Raw genomic sequence first — 19196 nt, forward strand, 5'->3', positions numbered from 1 at the left:
TGTTGACTCTTTTGTGTAATGGTTTACATTTTGTTATGGATGGTGGATTTGTCTTGTGCTTATTGAATATAAGTAGAATATACCAGTATAGTTAGAATATATCCATACTGGCTTAGAATAAACAAGGTGGGGGTTGGGGGTAGGTTTTACCTGCTTAAACAGTTTATTGTTGACTTGGATTATCTTCAAAATATTGCTTTAAGGGCAACCACACTGATTTTCCTTGACCTGAGGCCTGTTCATAAATATTCCACATGAGAATCTGCTAATTCAATAAACATATATTAATTGATGGCTAACTTGATGCCTGGCTCTAATCTAGGTGCTTTGGATACATCAGTGTACAAACCAAATAAAAATACTGCCCTTAGAGAATTACCATTCTAGTGGGGGGAGGTAGACAATAAACAGAATGCATCAGTACATTTTATTAAACATTCTAAAACTAAGGTCTTTAGAAAAAAATAAAGCAGCGTAAAGGGGATCTGAAATACAGGAGTGAGGATGAGATTTTATTTATTTATTTATTTATTTTTTACTTTAAATTTTTTATTTTTATAAAATTTTAAGGTTACATTCCATTTACAAATATTATAAAATATTGGCTATATTCTTCATGTTGTACCATACATCCTTGAGCCTATCTTACACCCAATAGTTTGTACCTCTCCCTCCCCACCTCTACTCTGTCCCTGCCTTCCTCCCTACTGATAACCACTAGTTTGTTCTCTATATCTGTGAGTCTGCTTCTTTTATGTTATATTTACTCATTTGTTTTATTTTTTAGGTTCCATGTATAAGAGATATCATACAGTATTTGTCTTTCTTTGTCTGATTTATTTTACTTCACGTAATACCCTCCAAGTCCAACCATGTTGCTGCAAATGGCAAAATTTCATACTTTTTTATGGTTGAGTAGTATTCTGTTGTATATACAAACCACATATTCTTCATCCATTCATCTGTCAATGGACACTTCCTTATCTTGGTAATTTTAAATAGTGCTGCTGTGAACATAGTAGTGCATGTATCCTTCTGAATTAGTGTTTTTTTTTAATATATAGTGGGTGAGATTTTAAATAGGGGGTCAGGATATACCATACTAAGCTGATATACAAGAAAAGACTCAGAGGAAGTGAGGAGTGAGCCATACAAGTATGGGGAAAGAAAAATATCAGGCAGAGATGCAGACTTATGTGGAGAGTGTTTCTTATGAGTTGGAGAAGCAGCACAGACTCCAGTGTGGCTGATGTGGAGTGAGCATTGGCACAATAGGGACTTAGAAGATTTGGTCAGAGAGATAGACCTATAGAGCCTTGGAGGCCATTTGTAAGGTCCTTGCCTTTTACTCAGAGTGAAATAGGAGTCATTGAAGTGAACAGGGCAATGACCTGACTTGACCTAGGTTATTAATGAGATAACAATGGGGTCTGAAAAGAGGCCAGGGCAGAAGCAGGAGGGTCAGGAGTTCACTGGTGGTGGCAGGGGAAGTCATGAGAAGTGGTCAGATTTGGAAATATTTTGAAGAGAAAGTCAACAGGATTAAGTGACATCAGAGAGACTGAAGGTAGAGCAAGGTTGAGGGATAAAATAAACAATGCTACTATGGACGTGGTAACCATAGTTGTCTCTTAGACAGCAAATACAATTCTCATTTCCATCATCAGTACCAATGATCTGCCAGCACTGACTGTGGGGGAGGAAATCATAGGTACAAGAACCATAGAAAACATTTTCTTTATATCCAGTGTACAAGCAAACTAAGAGTACCAGGGGTATGCAAATACAATTACAGCCTTTTCTAACACTTAACATTTACTTACATATTGAATGAGGTACTTACTAGATGCTCAATATTAGTGCTAGGGAAATTGGGGATCAACTACACAGTTTTGAATGTTGGATTCACTATTTACTAGTCATTAAGCCCCATTGTGCCTTGGATTACCATCCAAAAAATAAGAACAATAAATAATACCAACCTCATAGTGACACTGGGAGGATTAAATGAGAAAATCATGTGTGAAGTCTTTACAACAACACATGACAAACATGCTACATGTTACTCATTATTTTCATCAAGACCTCTCTTTTCCTTTCCAGCACATCCTCTCCCCCAGCCAATCCTAACAATAACAGAAAAGAATACCTATAATATGAATGATGGGAACAGTTAGCACATATGTCATACACCAAGATCAAAATGCAAAAGTCTAGAACCTCAGGTCAGTTCCTATTGCTGTGTCTGAGCAACATCACACTGCCTAGATATCTACAAGGTACTTTTTCAGACTCACATAATCGTGCAAAAATAGGTAAAGGGATGGGATTAAGATGGTGGAATAGAAGGACTGGAGCTCAACTTCTCTCCTAAAAACAACAAAATTCACAACTAAAGGCTGAGCAATCTTCACCCAAATGGACTGGAAACCTTAAAAAAGATATCCTACTCCAGAAGACAAAGAGGAAGCCACAGCAAGAGGTAGGAGGGGCGATTATGTGATATAAACAACCCCATACCTCCTGGGTGGGAAGCCCCACAGACTGGAAACTAACTGGTTCACAGAGAGAGACTCACTTACAGGAGTGAGAGTTCTGAGACCCACATCAAACTCCCACGTGTGGGGATCTGGCACTGGGAGAAAGAGTCCCTGGAGCATCTGACATTGAAAGCCAGTGGGGCTTGTGTGCAGGAGCTCCAAAGGACTGGGGGAAACAGAGATCCCATTCTTAAAAGGCGCACACGGACTTTCACGTACACTGGATCCCAGGGCAGAGTGAGGTCTCCCTAGGAAACTGGGTCAAACCTGACTGCAGTTCTTCAAGGACCTCCTGGGAAAACAGGGGTGAATGCGGCTTGTTGTGAGGGAGGGACATTGAAAGCAAAGCTCTAGTGAATATTCAGCAGCATGCCTTTCTCTGGAGGTGCCCATTTTGGGAAAATCTGGCCCCACCCGTCAGTCTATGCTGAAAAGCCCCAGGCAAACAACAATCCAGGTGGGATCACACCCCTGCCCATCAGTAAACAGGCTGCCTAAAGACCCCTCAGGCACACAACTGCCTCTAATCCCATCCAGAGACTAAGCCCCACCCACCAGAGGGATTAGAATCAGCTCTACCTACCAGTTGGGTAGGCATCAGTCCTTCCCATCAGGAAGCCTACAGCAAGCCCCCATACTGACTTCAGCCACAAGGGGGTAGACACCAGAAGTAAGAGAGGCTACAACTCTATTAACTGTAAAAAGGTCACCACACCAAAACCTATAAAAAAGAAAAGACAGGAGTTCCCGTTGTGGCTCAGTGGTTAATGAATCCGACTAGGAACCATGAGGTTGCAGGTTTGATCCCTGGCCTTGCTCAGTGGGTTAAGGTTCTGGCATTGCTGTGAGCTGTGATGTAGGTTGCAGACATGGCTTGGATCCCATGTTCCTGTGGCTCTGGGGTAGGCTGGTGGCTAGAGCTCCAACCCCTAGCCTGGGAAACTCCATATGCCACAGGAGTGGCCCAAGAAATGGCAAAAAGAACAACAACAAAAAAATGAAAAGACAGAGAATTATAACTCAGATGAGGGAGAAGAAAAACCCCAGAAAATCAGCTAAGCGAGGAGGAGATTCACAGCTTCCAGGAAAAAGACTTTAGACTGTTGATGCTGAAGATGATGCAAGACATTGGAAATTCTTGGCAGAAGAACGAATAAGCAAGGTGGAGGACAGATTAGTAGAAACCATGGATGAGGAACAGAAAAGAGAACAAAGATTGAAAACAAATGAAGAGAGTCTCAGAGAACTCTGGGACAATGTTAAACACGCCAACATCCGTATTATAGGGGTGCCAGAAGGAGAAGAGAGAGAGAAGGGGACAGAAAAAATATTTGCTGTGATAATAGCCGAACACTTCCCTAACATGGGAAAGGAACCCCTCACTCAAATCCAGGAAGTGCAAAGAGTACCATATAAAATAAACCCAAGGAGGAACACCCTGAGACACATATTAATCCAACTGATCAAAGTTAAAGACAAAGAGAACATCTTGAAAGCAGCTAGGGAAAAGAAACAAATAACATAGAGGAGGGAACCCCAATAAGGTTATCAGCAGATTTTTCAGCAGAAACTCTGCAGGCCAGAAGGGAGTGGCATGATGTACTTAACGTGATGAAAAGAAAAACCTCCAACAAAGATTACTTTACCCAGCAAGGCTCTCATTCACATTCGAAGGAGAAATCAAAACCTTCACAGATAAGCAAAAGTTGAGAGAATTCAGAAACAGTAAACCAGATTTACAACAAATACTAAAGGAACGTCTCTAGGCAGAAAAGACAAGACAGCAACAGGAAACAAAAATGCCACAAATGACAAGACTCACCAGTAAAGGTATATGTACAGGAAAGATACGAAATCATCCACGCACAATTATACCACCAAAATCAGAAGGAAACAAAAAAGAGCAACAAAAACAAATCCAAAACAGTTAATAAAATGGCAATAAGAACATACATATCAATAATTACCTTAAATGTTAATGGACTAAATGCCCCAACCAAAAGACAATGACTGGCTGAATGGATACAAAAACAAGACCCATATATATGCTGTCTTCAAGAGACCCACTTCACTTCTAGGGACACATACAAATGGAAAGTGAGATGGTGGAAGAAAATATTTCATGCAAATGGAGATCAAAAGAAAGCTGGAGTATCAGTACTCATATCAGACAAAATAGACTTTAAAATGATGAATATTTCAAGGGACAAAGAAGGTCATTACATAATGATCAAAGGATCAATCCAATAACAAGGTATAACAATTTTAAATATCTATGCACCCAACATGGGTTCACCACAATATATAAGGCAACTGCTAACAACCTTAAAAGGACAAATCAACAATAACATAATAATGGTGGGGGACTTTAATACCCCACTTACAGCAATGGACAGACCAACCAGACAGAAAATCAATAAGGAAACACAAGCCCTGAAGGAAGCATTAGACCAGATGGACTTCATAGATATTTATAGGACATTTCATCCAAAAGCACCAGAATACACATTGTTCTCAAGTGCACATGGAACATTCTCTAAGATTGACCACATCCTGGGCTACAGATCAAACCTGGGTAACTTTAAGAAAATTGAAACCATATCAAGCATCTTTACCGACCACAATGCTGTACGACTGGAAATCAACAGCAAGAAAAAATCTGCAAAAAACACAAACACTTGGAGACTAAACAACATGCCACTAAACAACCAAAGGATCACTGAAGAAATGAAAGAGGAAATTTAAAAAATGCCTACAAGCAAATGAAAATGAAGATACGACACTCCAAAACCTATGGGATGCAGCAAAAGCTGTTCTAGGAGGAAAGTTTATAGTGATTGAAGCCCACCTCAGGAAACAAGAAAAAGCTCAAATAAACAAGCTAACTTTACATCTAAGGCAGCTTGAGAGAGAAGAACAGACAAGAGCTAAAGTTAGTAGAAGGAAAGAAATCATAAAGATCAGAGCAGAAATCAATGAAATAGAAACAAAGAAAACCATAGGAAAGATCAATGAAACAAAAAGCTGGTTCTTGGAAAAGATCAACAAAATTGATAACCCCCTGGCCATACTTCTCAAGCAAAAAAGAGAGAGGACTCAAATCAATAAAATTAGAAATGAAAAAGGAGAAGTAACAATGGACATCACAGAAATACAAAGGATCAAAGAGACTACTATATGCAACTATACGCCAATAAAACGGAAAACCTAGAAGAAATGGGCAAATTCTTAGAAAAGTAAACTTTTCCAAGTCTAAACCAAGATGAAAGAGAAAAGACGAAGGGACCAATCACAAGAACTGATATTGAAACTGTGACTAAAAATCTTCCAACATACAAAAGTCCAGGACCAGATGGCTTCACAGGCAAATTCTATCAAACATTTAGAGAAGAGCTAACACCTCTCCTTCTGAAACTATTTCAAAAAATTGCAGAGGAAGGGATACTCCCAAAGTCATGCTACTTGGCCACCATCACCCTGATACCAAAACCAGACAAAGATACCACAAAAAAAAGAAAACTACAGGCCAATTTCACTGATGAACATCGATGCAAAAATCCTCATCAAAATACTAGCAAACCACATCCAAGAATATATTAAAAGGATTGTACGTCATGATCAAGTGGGATTTATCCCAGGGATGCAAAGGTTCTTCAATATCGGCAAGTCAATCAGTGTGATACACCACATTAACAAACTGAAGAATAAAAACCATATGATCCTCTCCAGAGATGCAGAAAAAGCCTTTGACAAAATCCAACACCCATTTCTGATCAAAACCCTTCAGAAAGTGGGCATACAGGGAACCTACCTCAACATAATCAAGGCCATATATGACAAACCCACAGCGAACATCATTCTCAACGGTGAAAAGCTAAAAGAATTCCTGCTGAGATCAGGAACAAGACAAGGATGTCTGTTCTTACCACTTCTCCTCAAAATAGTTTTGGAAGTCCTAGCCACAGCAATTGGAGAAGAGAGAGAAATCAAAGGAATCCAAATTGCAAAGGAAGAAGTAAAACTATCACTATTTGCAGATGACATGAGACTATACCTAGAGAATCCTAACGACTCCACCAGAAAACTGTTAGAGCTCATCCATGAATTTGGCAAAGTCACAGGATACAAAATTAATACACAGAAATCGATGGCATTCCTATACACGAACAATGAAAGAGCAGAAAGAGAAAATAGGGAAGCAATCCCGTTTACCATCGCATCCAAAAGAATAAAATACCCAGGAGTAAACCTACCTAAAGAGACAAAAGACCTGTACTCTGAAAACTATAAGACATTGATGAAACAAATCAAAGATGACACAAACAGATGGAAAGACATACCATGCTCGTGGATTGGAAGAGTTAATATTGTCAAAATGTCTATACTACCCAAGGCAATCTACAGATTCAATGCAATCCCTATCAAACTACCAAGGACACTTTTCACAGAACTCGAACAAAATATTTTCAAGTTTGTTTGGAAGCACAAAAGACCCAGAAGAGCCAAAGACATCCTGAAAAAGAAAAATGGAGCTGGAGGAATCAGGCTCCCTGACTTCAGACTATACTACAAAGGTACAGTCATCAAAACCATAAGGTACTGACTGGGGCAAAGACAGAAATACAGATCAGTGGCACAGGATAGAAAGCCCAGAATTCAACCCATGCACCTACAGCCAACTAATCTTTGACAAAGGAGGAAAGGATAGACAATGGAGAAAGGACAGCCCCTTCAATAAGTGGTGCTGGGAAAACTGGACAGCCACATGGAAAAGAATGAAATGAGAACACTCCCTAACACCATACACAAAAATAACCTCCAAATGGATGAAAGACCTAGATATAAGACCAGACACTCTAAAACTCTTAGAGGAAAACCTAGGCCAAACACTCTCTGACATAAAGGACAGCAACATCTTCTCAGATCCACCTCTTAGAGCAATGACAGTAAAAATAAAAATAAACAGATGGGACTTAATTAAACTTCAAAGTTTCTGCACAGCAAAGGAAACCCTCAACAAAATGAAAAGACAACCCACACAATGGGAGATAATCTTTGCAAGTGAATCCACTGACAAGGGATTAATCTCCACAATTTATAAACACCTTCTGCAGTTCCATACCAAAAAAACAAACAACCCCATCCAAAAGTGGGCAGAAGATGTATACAGACAGTTCTCCAAAGAAGACATACAGATGGCCAAACATCACATGAAAAGATGCGCATCATCACTCATTATTAGAGAAATGCCAATCAAATCCACTACGAGGTACCACCTTACACCAGCCAGAATGGCCACCATCAAAAAGTCTACAAACCATTAAGTGCTGGAGAGGGTGTGGAGAAAAAGGAACCCTAGGACACTGTTGGTGGGATTGTAAAGGGGTGCGACCACTGTGGAAAACAGTATGGAGATGCCTCGGAAAACTACACATAGAAGTACCATTTGATCCAGCAATCCCACTCCTGGGCATCTAGCCAGAGAAAACCATGACGCACAAAGACACATGTACTCCGATGTTCATTGCAGCACTCTTTGCAATAGCCCAGACATGGAAACAACCTAAATGTCCATCGACAGAGGAGTGGATCAAGAAGAGGTGGTACATATACACACTGGAAGATGACTCAGCCATTAAAGGGAAAGAAATACTGGCATTTTTAGCAACATGGATGGACCTAGAAATTATAATTACAAAGAAATTATCACTTATGAGGTCAGTCAGACAATGAGAGACCAACATCAAATGCTATCACTGACATGTGGAATCTTAAAAAAAGGACAGACTGAACTTCTTTTCAGAACAGATGCTGACTCACAGACTTTGAAAAAATTATGGTCTCTGGAGGAGACAGTTTGGGGGGTGGGGGGATGTACTTGGGTTGTGGAATGGAAATCCTGTGTAATTGGATTGTGATGATCATTATACAACTACAGATGTGATTAAAAATAAAAAAATTTTTAAAAATAAGGAATATTGTTTGCCATCTGGTTCTACAGAATGAATTCACAAGCTACTGCAGTTCTTGATCTTTAGCACACCCTGAAAGGAGTTCAGGGTGGGGATCATGAATGAGGCACTCTGTGCTCTTGGTAAAACTGGCAGAACAGGTCTTCACTTAGTCAAATATTTTCCGGACAAAATTTTATGAACCTAATTTCTTGCATTTTCTCATACTTAGAAAGCACTGACATCATTAACACAGACATCTACTCCTCACGACTAGCAGCAACCGTCTACCAACATGTGTTCTTGATTGCATGAACCCCCTTCACCCAAATATACTAACTTTTGCCTCTACCTCTTGGGACCAGTTCCTCAGAGCTATCTGAGATGCTATCTCCCAGGCTACAGTCCTCAGAAATTCCCCAAATAAAACTGAACTCACAGTGCTCACATTGTGCATTTTTTCCAGTGAACACCCAAATCTCATTGTAATTAAGTATCCATGTAATGGTTTATTGTCTTTGTCTTCCACTAGACCATAAGCTTGATGACATCTGGACTAAATCAATATTGTTCAGGGGTATATTCCCCATGGCACATGGGGTCAGCACTGGGCTTGGAACATAGAAGTTGCTCAATGTTTGTGGAAGGAAAAGAGAAGAAAAGGAGAAAGGAAGGGGTAAGAGGAAGGAAGCAAGGAAGGAGGGAAGGCAAGAGGATTGTATTCCATTAAGAAGAGAGTGGATTTTCCCTGTTATGGGAGTCAGAGGCAGTACTATTTGAGGTTTTTCTCTTTGTCAGAGTTACTTTCTTAGTTTCTTTATCACTCCCTTTTTAATTATTAACTTCTATCTCTAGGTTCCAGACACAGGAAGCTGTGTTAGTACCAATCAGTTTATGAAAATGACTGTACCACTAGCATGAAGTTTTAAAGTGACCTCAATACAGTAAAACACAGTGGTTTTGTATGTGTATTTGTTTGTTTCTTTGTTTCTTTTTACAGCTGCACCTACAGCATATGGAATTTCCTGGGCTGGGGGTCAAATCAGAGCTGCAGCTGCCGGTCTACACTACAGCCACAGCAATGCCAGATCCGAGTTTCATCTGCCACCTATGCCACAGCATGTGGCAATGCTGGATCCTTAACCCACTCAGGGAGGCCAGGGATCAAATCCACATCCTCACAGATACTAGTCGGATTTTTAACCTGTTGAGCCACAATGGGAACTCCCAGGGGTTTTAATATGGGACCTGCTGAATGCTGTACCATACTCATCCCGAACTCCTTTCCTCTTTAGTTAACTCTTGCATTCTATATGGATCTGTGTCTGTACCCCTACTTTGGTGATGGAGAAAGTAGGGAAAAAAACATCAAAATTAGATCTTTTAGGTCATTTGTAAATGCACTTTTTCATTCAATCTGTCCTCCACTCCCATAGGTAATTATGAGTTGCTTGTATAAAGTTATTGTCGTCAGTCTTAGAGAGATTAATAGAGGCAAAATTAACAGTTCTCTTCTCTCCTAGTTAATGCCTACAGTCAGAGGTTTCCTACATTAACATAAAAGAGAAATCAGGCAAGACGAAATCAGTTGCCTTGGAAGCTGCAAGAGCAATCTAGTCCCTTTCAAATATCAAACACCAACTCCCCTCTCCATACTTCAAAAGATTAATATAGCACTTGAAAGTATCTTTTCATTCTACTTTTATTATAATGCTCCAATTTTAAGTTACTATAGTAACCACTCTGGATTTGAGTGAAAGTTTCATTATTGTCACTTTAATTGTTTGGTTTTATTTTCTATTCTAGCTACATTGGAGTTTTAAAAATGGAAAGTAGGTTTATCTTTTACTATTCTCTAAATATTATGGAATAGAAAGACGATTCAGGAAATAATTCTGTATGACTATTATTGGAAATATATGTTTACATACCAGTCATCGATGTCTGTTTTAGAAACATCAGATAATGTACTAAGCAGGCCATTGTTCCATAAAATTAAATACTAGTGCTCTTAACTAATCTTCAACACTTCACTGAAGAGCATATAACATGCAACTACTTCTGTGATAATTATTACAGAATATTTATTTTTACTTATATTGAGAAATATGAGGATGGTGGTCATGATAGTTACATCATAATACAATTTGTGCATTAGGAGAGAGGACCCATAACAGATTAGTCTGATTTTGTCATAATATTCATCAAAATTACTAATTAATGTAATTTAAGATGTCCATGTCTGATTTTTTTAAATTTCCTCTGTGTCTAATTATCTTCAACTGGTTTACTGGTTATTGCCTTTAAGAACTTAATTTGTGGACTTTGGGTCCTACATCCTAGCAAGGCATCAGTGGTGGTAGCTGCTCTGAGCTTCATTATGCCACCCAAGGATGGTAAGAAGAAAGATGCCAGAAAATTGGTCAAGAAAGACAAAGACTCAGGGGACAAATGTGGGGGCAAGGCCAAAAATAAGAAGTGGTCCAAAGACAAAGTTTAGGACAAGCTCAATAACCTAGGCTTGTTTGACAAAGCAACATATGACTAATGGTAAGGAAGTTCCCAACCATAAGCTTATAATCCCAGTTGTGGTCTCTGAGAGACAAAATTTGTAGTTCCCTGGCTGATGCGGCCTCTTAGGAGCTCCTTAGTAAAGGACTTATTAAACTGGTTTTGAAACACAGAGCTCAAGTTATTTACACCAGAAATATCAAGGGTGGAGATGCCACAGCTGGTGGTAAAGATGCATGTACATGACTCACAACAGTACATTTTGAAAAATACAACTTTATTTTATTTTGTCTTTTTTTTTTTTGTCTTTTCAGGGCTGCACCCACAGCATGTGGAGGTTCCCAGGCTAGGGGTCTAATCGGAGCCACAGCTGCTGGCCTATGCCAGAGCCACAGCAATGCCAGATCCAAGCCACATCTGTGACCTACACCACAGCTCACGGCAATGCCAGATCCTTAACCCACTGAGCAAGACCAGGGATCAAACCCACAACCTCATGGTTCCTAGTCAGATTCATTTCCACTGCACCACGACAGGAACTCCCCCAAAATACAACTTTATTAAATCAAAAATATTATTTGTTGAGATTCCCCAAGGCTTGTAATAAGTATAATTTCCTCCTTCTAGCTGCCTTTTGAGGGCTCTACAAATTGGGAATCACGTCAACCCAAATTCATGACCATCTGTGTTTTATGTTCTTGGGGTAAAAATCTATATGAGGGCAGGTCTGTGACCACATCTTCTCAGGAGTATTTTATCCCCCTTACTTTCCCTTCTCCTGCTCTTCTTAGGTCCAAAGAAGTCTTCTCTCTGGGCCTATAGGGTTGAGAGGATCAGGAGGTGACAGATTAGTTCTGATCCATCCTAATCCTGAGAGTATAGCCCTTTGGGATCCAGCTTAATATAGGAAAATGTATCCTGTAAGAGTCTTTACACCTTGACCCTCCAATGTCTTCAAGGCAAAAGCAACTTTGGCAGTCAAATAACCCTCAAGCCTCTGGGGTCAAGCTTCCCCTCGAAACTGGCCTTGTAGGGCTGTACTATCTTTTCAACTCCTCAGTGCTTTTAAGGTGACTCATTTAGAGTTATTTTCAGCCAGGGGGTTTGATCCAAATAACCCAATACCTAAACTGCCCTTATGGAGAATAGCTAGTACATCTTTATTGTGTAAAATGGTGCATTTGTGTTTAACAACTATGATATTTGCTTTGCAGAAATTCAAATGTAGGCACAAGTTTTTATTTGTTTTGAGATTAGCAACCATATGGAAGACTGATGTGGTGCAGACTTCAGAGGGAAAAAGATATGAGACTGTTGATGGATTGTCCCATTAACATTAGGAAATTAAAGAGCCCATCTTGCTCAATGGCACATGTTCTTTCCCCAAGGGGTAACTTCAATTGGTTGGCCAATAAATTGCATCCTTACCTTGAAAAAATAACCACCAAAGGAAAATCACCCTTAGCTGGTTTTCCAACCCCCTCCACCTGGATCTGAGCTGCCCTGTAGTGACCAAGGTCCAGCCTCATGAGGGCCTTCTGTGAGGGCAGCTGGCTTTGAACTAGACTGTAGAGACAGCATTAGTCAGCAGCCTCATCTCTTGTGCCCCAATGCTTTAGCCCTCCAATGTGTGTCTGTGACAGTGAAGGCAGTTTCCTGACTCTGGCTAAATAAAGACAAGTGGATAAACTCAGGCCAGGTTTGTGACTTTGTAACTTTTTAACAAGAGCTCCATTCGTGGCTCAGTTCTTAACTAGTTAGAACAATGTATTTGATTCCTGAAAGGGCAAATCAATAACACTGGACACTACAGCTTTGATGGCAAGATTATGGTCAAAGAGGTATTTTAGATCTTACAGAGCAAAAATAAATTCATATTTACTAAAGATACAATTTAGGTATTAACATGTTTCCTAATATATATTTAAAACGTCTAAATTACCCAAGATTAAGCAAAAGGAAGTATAGCATTGTAAATACTAAAAAACACTAACTTAAAAATCACAAGATCATGCTAATCTTTTAGCACATTAAAATAGAGGTCATCTGAAATTCATTGAGTATTAACTTATTGTATTTCCATGTACGAAAATAGCACATTTTACCTAAGACATTAGACTATTATTATTATTTTTGGCTGCCCTGCAGCATATGGAGTTCCTGGACCAGGGATCAGATCTGAGCCGAATCTGCCACTTATGCCAAAGCAGACACCAGATCCTTAACCCACTGTTAAGGATCAAACCTGCAACCCCATGCTCCAGAGACACCATGGATTCCATTGTGCCATTGCGGGAACTCCAACATTTTTTATGAAAATAATTAGTCCATTAAAATTAGTTCAGTGTCTTTAGAAAGGAATAGGCTGAAATACAAAACAAAATCTATTTATCCAAGAACAAACTGAACAAAGATTTTAATTTATTAGTGAACCAAAATTGTTAATTTTCTATGAAAAATTATTTGTGGAGTCTCCATCATGGCTCAGTGGAAACGAATTTGACTAATATCCATGAGGACGAAGGTTCAATCCCTGGCCTTGCTCAGTGGGTTAAGGATCTGGCATTGCCGTGAGCTGTGGTGTATGTAGCAGACAAGGCTGGGATCTGGCATTGCTGTAGCTGTGGCGTAGGCTGGCAGCTATAGCTCCAATTTGACCCCTAGCCTGGGAAACTCCATATGCCTCAGGTGCACCCCTAAAAAGACAAAAAACCAACCAACAAACAAACAAAACACAAAAAACAAAAACAAAAAAAAATTATTTGTACTTGTGTGATATCCTGTGGTTTACAAAGTACTTAGATACCCAACATCTTATTTAATCCTCTCAACAGCCCTGTGAGGTAAGCATTATGACCATTTTACATATTAAAAAACAAACTCAAGACTACAGGTCTTCCTGTAGTTCACAGAGCTAATCAGTGGCAAATAAGTCTCTCGCTCTCTCTCTTTTTTTTCTTTTTATTGCCCCACCAGTGGCATATGGAAGTTCCCAGGCTAAGTGTGGAGTAGGAGCTGCAGCTGAGGGCTATGCCACAGCCACTGCAATGCTGGATCTGAGCCGCATCTGTTATCTACACTGCAGCTTGCAGCAACAGCCAGATCCTTAACCTGCTGGAGGCCAGGGATTGAACCTGCATCCTCACAGCGAGAATGTCTGGTCCTTAACCCACTGAGCCACAATGGGAACTCCCATATAAGTCTTAAATTCAGCCATCTGAATTATAATCCAGTGCTTTTCCCACTAAGTTCACAATTTACATTGTTCTGATCATTATAGAATCATTAATGCGCCATTCTAGGGAAAAGGCCAATCCTTACAACTCTTGGCCATGTGCATAGATGAACAATGAAAGAAGACAAATTCCATAAACTTTCAGTTCTGGTTTGTCATCAAAAGATTCTATAACTACAGACAGAGGTATTCCCCATGAAGAAATCATAGCAATGCCTAGAAAATATTCTCCAGGGAATTGCCGCTGTGGCTCAGTGGTAATTAACTTGACTAGGATCCATGAGGATGAGGGTTCAATCTCTGGACTCACTCAGTGGGTCAGGGATCCGGTGTTGCCATAAGCTCCAACTAGACCACCAGCCTGGGAACTTCCATAGGCTGCAGATGCAGTCCTGAAAAGAAAAAAAAAGAAAAAAAAGAAAAGAAAAGAAAGAGAAAGAAAGAAAGAAAAATACTCTTCAAGTCTAAATGAACAATCTTTCAACCATTTAATAAGGGAATTTCACCTTCTAACAGAAAGACTTTTTTTTCATCCTTACAATTGATGTTGAAACCTAACTCAAGGACAAATAAATAGTTAAATTATTTTTTTCATCCTAGAAGTTGCTTTTCTTAGCTAAATTAATGGAATAAGTCTACATATTTTAAGAATTTTCATTTAGTTATATCGACTTTCACCTTACTTTATGGCTGAAACTTCAAGCAGGCACCAATAAATCATGACTGAGATGAAACTGAGTGAAATCCTTAGAAACAGAATAATCAAGGCTTATATGCATTTGAGATACATGCAAAGTATGAATGAACATTATCTGCCCCTTCAATTGTTTGTGTTAAATTTATATTCATTCTGCCCAAAATTATTTAAGACTTGCATTTGTTGTAATTCCAAAGTCATTTGTGCTTAAGAAAGCATACCATTTTCGAGGAAATATGTAAATATTATGTAAATATTGATCTATAAACTAAATATATTTTCAAGAACTTCCTCTTTCTTTTTTGGGGGGGCACGCTTGAGGCATGTGGAAGTTCCCAGGCCAAGGATTGAACCCATGACACAGCAGTGATCCAAGCTACAGCAGTGACAACACTGGATCCTTAACCTGCTATGCCACTAGGAAACCCTGCAAGAACTTCTCAATGTGGTTAATAATTCTGTTAAATCACAGCGCTTCTATTTTTTTCTACAAAATATAACTTTCAATGACATTGATCTCTATCTCAATATATTCATTAACAATTCAAGACATTTCATATTTGTAAATTAAAAGTTAACTTTAGAGTACATATTACAAGTTAGCAGGCCAAAAGGACTATTTTTCTCTAATTGACATTGAAACAAATGATTAGCATGCTACAGTACTTGTCTAACTCTTTTATATTCATTAATTATTCAGGATTAATTCTGCAAAAATCCAGAGAATGCTTATGATGATGAGTTTTTAAGATATACAACTGCTCTAGGAGATAAGATATGTTCATGAATTTATCATGTGTTGAAATACACTATAAAGATCTCAACTGTAAGAAATGTCTCCTACTTTTTGTCTGTATAATGACTAAATATTGGTAGAGAATGTACATTAGCATTTGCCCATTAAAACTTGATTATAATTTTCTGAACTATTAAGATTTATTAACCTTGTGCAAGGTTATATACAAATTATTCAAATGCTTTTTATTTGTGGAGTACTTTATATACATTACCTATTTCACATGTATTGTCTCATCTGGTCCTCTCAATGATCTTGGGAGACAAGGGGAGCAGCTAGCAAGCCTATTGCAGAAAGAGAAGACATGCCTCTACTTAGAAGCCCAGCAGAGGAAGTGCCAAATCTATGCCAGGTACAGTACTAGATGCTGAGGACATAATGAACAAGCTGCATAATCAGAAAACTTCTGATCTAGCAGAGAAGACAATTAAACAAGCATTAAGAATGAGCTGCGATGAGCACTCTAATGGAGGAATCAAAGATGGTACACAAGCTCAGAAAAGGGCAACCGAACTTTGTGTTAGAGCAGTAAGGAAAGTGTCCTTGAAAGAAATATACTTGGCAGGCACAAAATTGGAAACTTCTTGCAAGATATGCTCAGTGGTTTGTATTTTATTGTGAAGACTGTAGGAGCAGCAGGAGAAAAATGAGAGGAAATGCTGGAAATATGGGTCTGAGATAGAAAAGAAATTTTTTTAAATTATGCTAGCATTCATTAACCACTTAATGGGGGGCAGGAATTATGGTGAATCTATTTTTCAGTCTATATTTTATTATATCCCCACATCAATCCTAGGAATTAATCATTAATGGTATTGATATTGGTATTAGTATTATTACTAGAAGCACTGGTAATGGTAGTTTTGACTTAAATGCCTAAATAGTTGATTACTTAAATACAATATAACCAGTCACTATATAGCAATCATGGTAATGTCCCATTTCATATAAAATGAAAATGCACACAAATGACCAATCCTCAAAAAAATCATGAGGGTGATTGCTATGAATTGAATCATCTCCCCCAAGTTCATGTGTTGAAGCACTAACTCTCAATGTGACTGGATAAAGGGCCTTCAAGGAGGTAAAATGTGGTCCTAAGGGTGGGGCCCTAATCTATTCTGATTGATATTCTTGGAAGAAAAGGAAGAGACACCAAGGATATGGATGCACAGAGGAAAGCCCATGTAAGGATAGTGAGAAGATGGCCATCCACAAGATGAGAAAGGCCTCAGGAGAAACTAAACCTGCTGACAACTTGATCTTGGACTTCTAGCCTCCAGAACAGTGAAAAATAAATTTCTGTTGCTTAAGACACCCAGTTTAGGGTATTTTGTTATGGTGGCCTGTTGCACTGCACCCCACAGTCCTGTGATTCTTGCAACATCCCAGCAAGGAGACTGAATGAAGAAACCAGAGTCAGCAATGGAGACATCAATGATTTGTTGGACAGGGGCAACAAGTCAGAGCAAAGGTCCTGGAACAGCATCCCACTGTGTATGGGTGTTCAGCCAAGGATAGGCAGGACCCAGCAGCAATCTTTGCTACACAGGGGAGGAGTTTATCAGTTATAGGGGGCAAGATATCAGAAGGGCTCCTTCATTGTCATGGCAACTGGGTTAGGGCTGCTGTTCTCCTGTAGATGATAGAATATACTGGAGCTGTTCTGGTCCCAGGGCTAGAACAATCATTAGCTGGGGGCTGGGCCAATCACATAGGTGGTTACTGATTAAACTCTCAGCTTAGGAGTGGGAGGCCATCATGCACATAAGGTAAGGTTGAGGCAGGGCCAGGTCAAGCAGGGGATGCACAGAGAATGAGAGCAGCCATCTTATGGGGCCTGACCATACACTGCCCGAGCAGACTAATACAGTTATATTATTTATTTTCAACCAAGTCATCATATTCACCAACTGCTTTCAACCAAAAGAACAAAAATTGGTTTCGTTTTGGTTAACATTTTGCTTATATGTTTGCTTTAGGTTTTATATTTTCTTTTGTCTATTTTTTTACTGACACCAACTTTATTTAAAATTTTGTTAATTGAAATATAGTTGATTTACAATATCATGTTAATTGTAGGCATACTACACAGCAATTCAGTTATATGTATATTCTTTTTCAGAATCTTTTCCCTTAAAAGTTATTACAATATATTGAGTACAGTTCTTTGTGATATTCAATAGGTCCTTGTTACTTATCTATTTTATATATAGTACTGTGTATATATTAATCCCAAACTCCTAATTTATCTCTCCCCTCACCCCATTTTCCCCTTTGGTAACCATAAGTTTGTTTTCTATGTCTGTGAGTCTCTTCCTTTTTTGAAAGTAAATTCATTCATGAGTGTGTATATATATTTAGATTCCACATATAAGTGATATATGGTATTTGTCTTTCGCTGTCTGACTTACTTCATTTAGTATGATAATCTCTAGGTCTATCCATGTTGCTACAATGGCTGAATAATATTCTGTGTATATATATATATATATATATCACATCTTAAACAAAACTTATAAGCTTTTGCAGAGCAAAGGAAACTATAAACAAAATGAAAAGACAACATACAGAATGGGATAAAATATTTCCAAATGATGCAACTGATAAGGGATTAATCTCCAAAATATATAAACAGCTCATACAGCTCAATATTAAAAACAAACAAACAACCCAATCAAAAAAATAGGCAGATCTAAATAGACATTTCTCCAAAGAAGACATACAGGTGGGTTTTGTGTTTTTCCAGTGAGAGAAGGGTGGATACTCTACCCTAAGCTTCAGCAGAGCATGATCCCACCAGTGCTGGTGGGAAGGGAACCAAACCTATGTCCAAGGCAGGACAGCATAGTAAAGCAAGGGACCATCAGATCCCAGATGGCACCATGGTGGGGGATGGATGGATGGTCACTGGCAAGATTTGGATCTGAGTCCCATATAGGAGGCGTAAGATGGAGGGAGGAGGTTGGGAATGTAAAGTTTGGGGAGACTGCCTAAAGCAACAACCAACATGGGGGTATTTTATAAAGAAGCAGCTATTGAGTCTGTGGGCTAGTAGAGGCCTTAAAAAAATAGCCTGGAGAAAAACCTGAGAATTGCTTTTTGAGGAAGGAAAAAAGGAAGAAGGCAGGAAGGCAGGAATGAAGAAGGCAGAAAGGAAGGAAAGCGGAAAGGAAGGAAGGTAGGAAGGAAGGAAGGGAAGCGGGAGGGAGGGAGGAAGGGCCATTGTGAATTATCTACCCAAAATTATTAGCTATCCACTGAATGCAGCAAAGAGCTAAGATTGTAACTCACTACTTCACATTCTGCCCAAGCTACCACAGACAATATTTCAGATACTCTTACTTAACTGCATATTCATCCAACCGAAATGTCCCCATATCTCAGACCCATCTCCAGTTACACTCTATGGTTACACCATTGGTCTAGATATGTTTGTGATCATTGTCTTTTTCTTTTGTGATAA

At 39.0% G+C, this 19196-nt stretch overlaps 1 long non-coding RNA gene across 1 annotated transcript in view; it reads right to left on the reverse strand.

The window, feature by feature from the left end:
- The window catches only part of LOC125118802 (uncharacterized), a 73711-nt gene extending 57702 nt beyond the window's left edge, over positions 1 to 16009 (reverse strand). Inside the window, exon 1 of the long non-coding RNA XR_007132894.1 lies at positions 15945 to 16009. This is a non-coding gene — a long non-coding RNA (uncharacterized LOC125118802). The remainder of the gene's footprint in view (positions 1 to 15944) is intronic.
- Between the last annotated feature and the right edge of the window lie 3187 nt (positions 16010 to 19196).

The sequence above is a fragment of the Phacochoerus africanus genome, chromosome X, assembly GCF_016906955.1.
Source record: "Phacochoerus africanus isolate WHEZ1 chromosome X, ROS_Pafr_v1, whole genome shotgun sequence".
In the NCBI taxonomy this organism is placed as follows: Eukaryota; Metazoa; Chordata; class Mammalia; order Artiodactyla; family Suidae; genus Phacochoerus; species Phacochoerus africanus.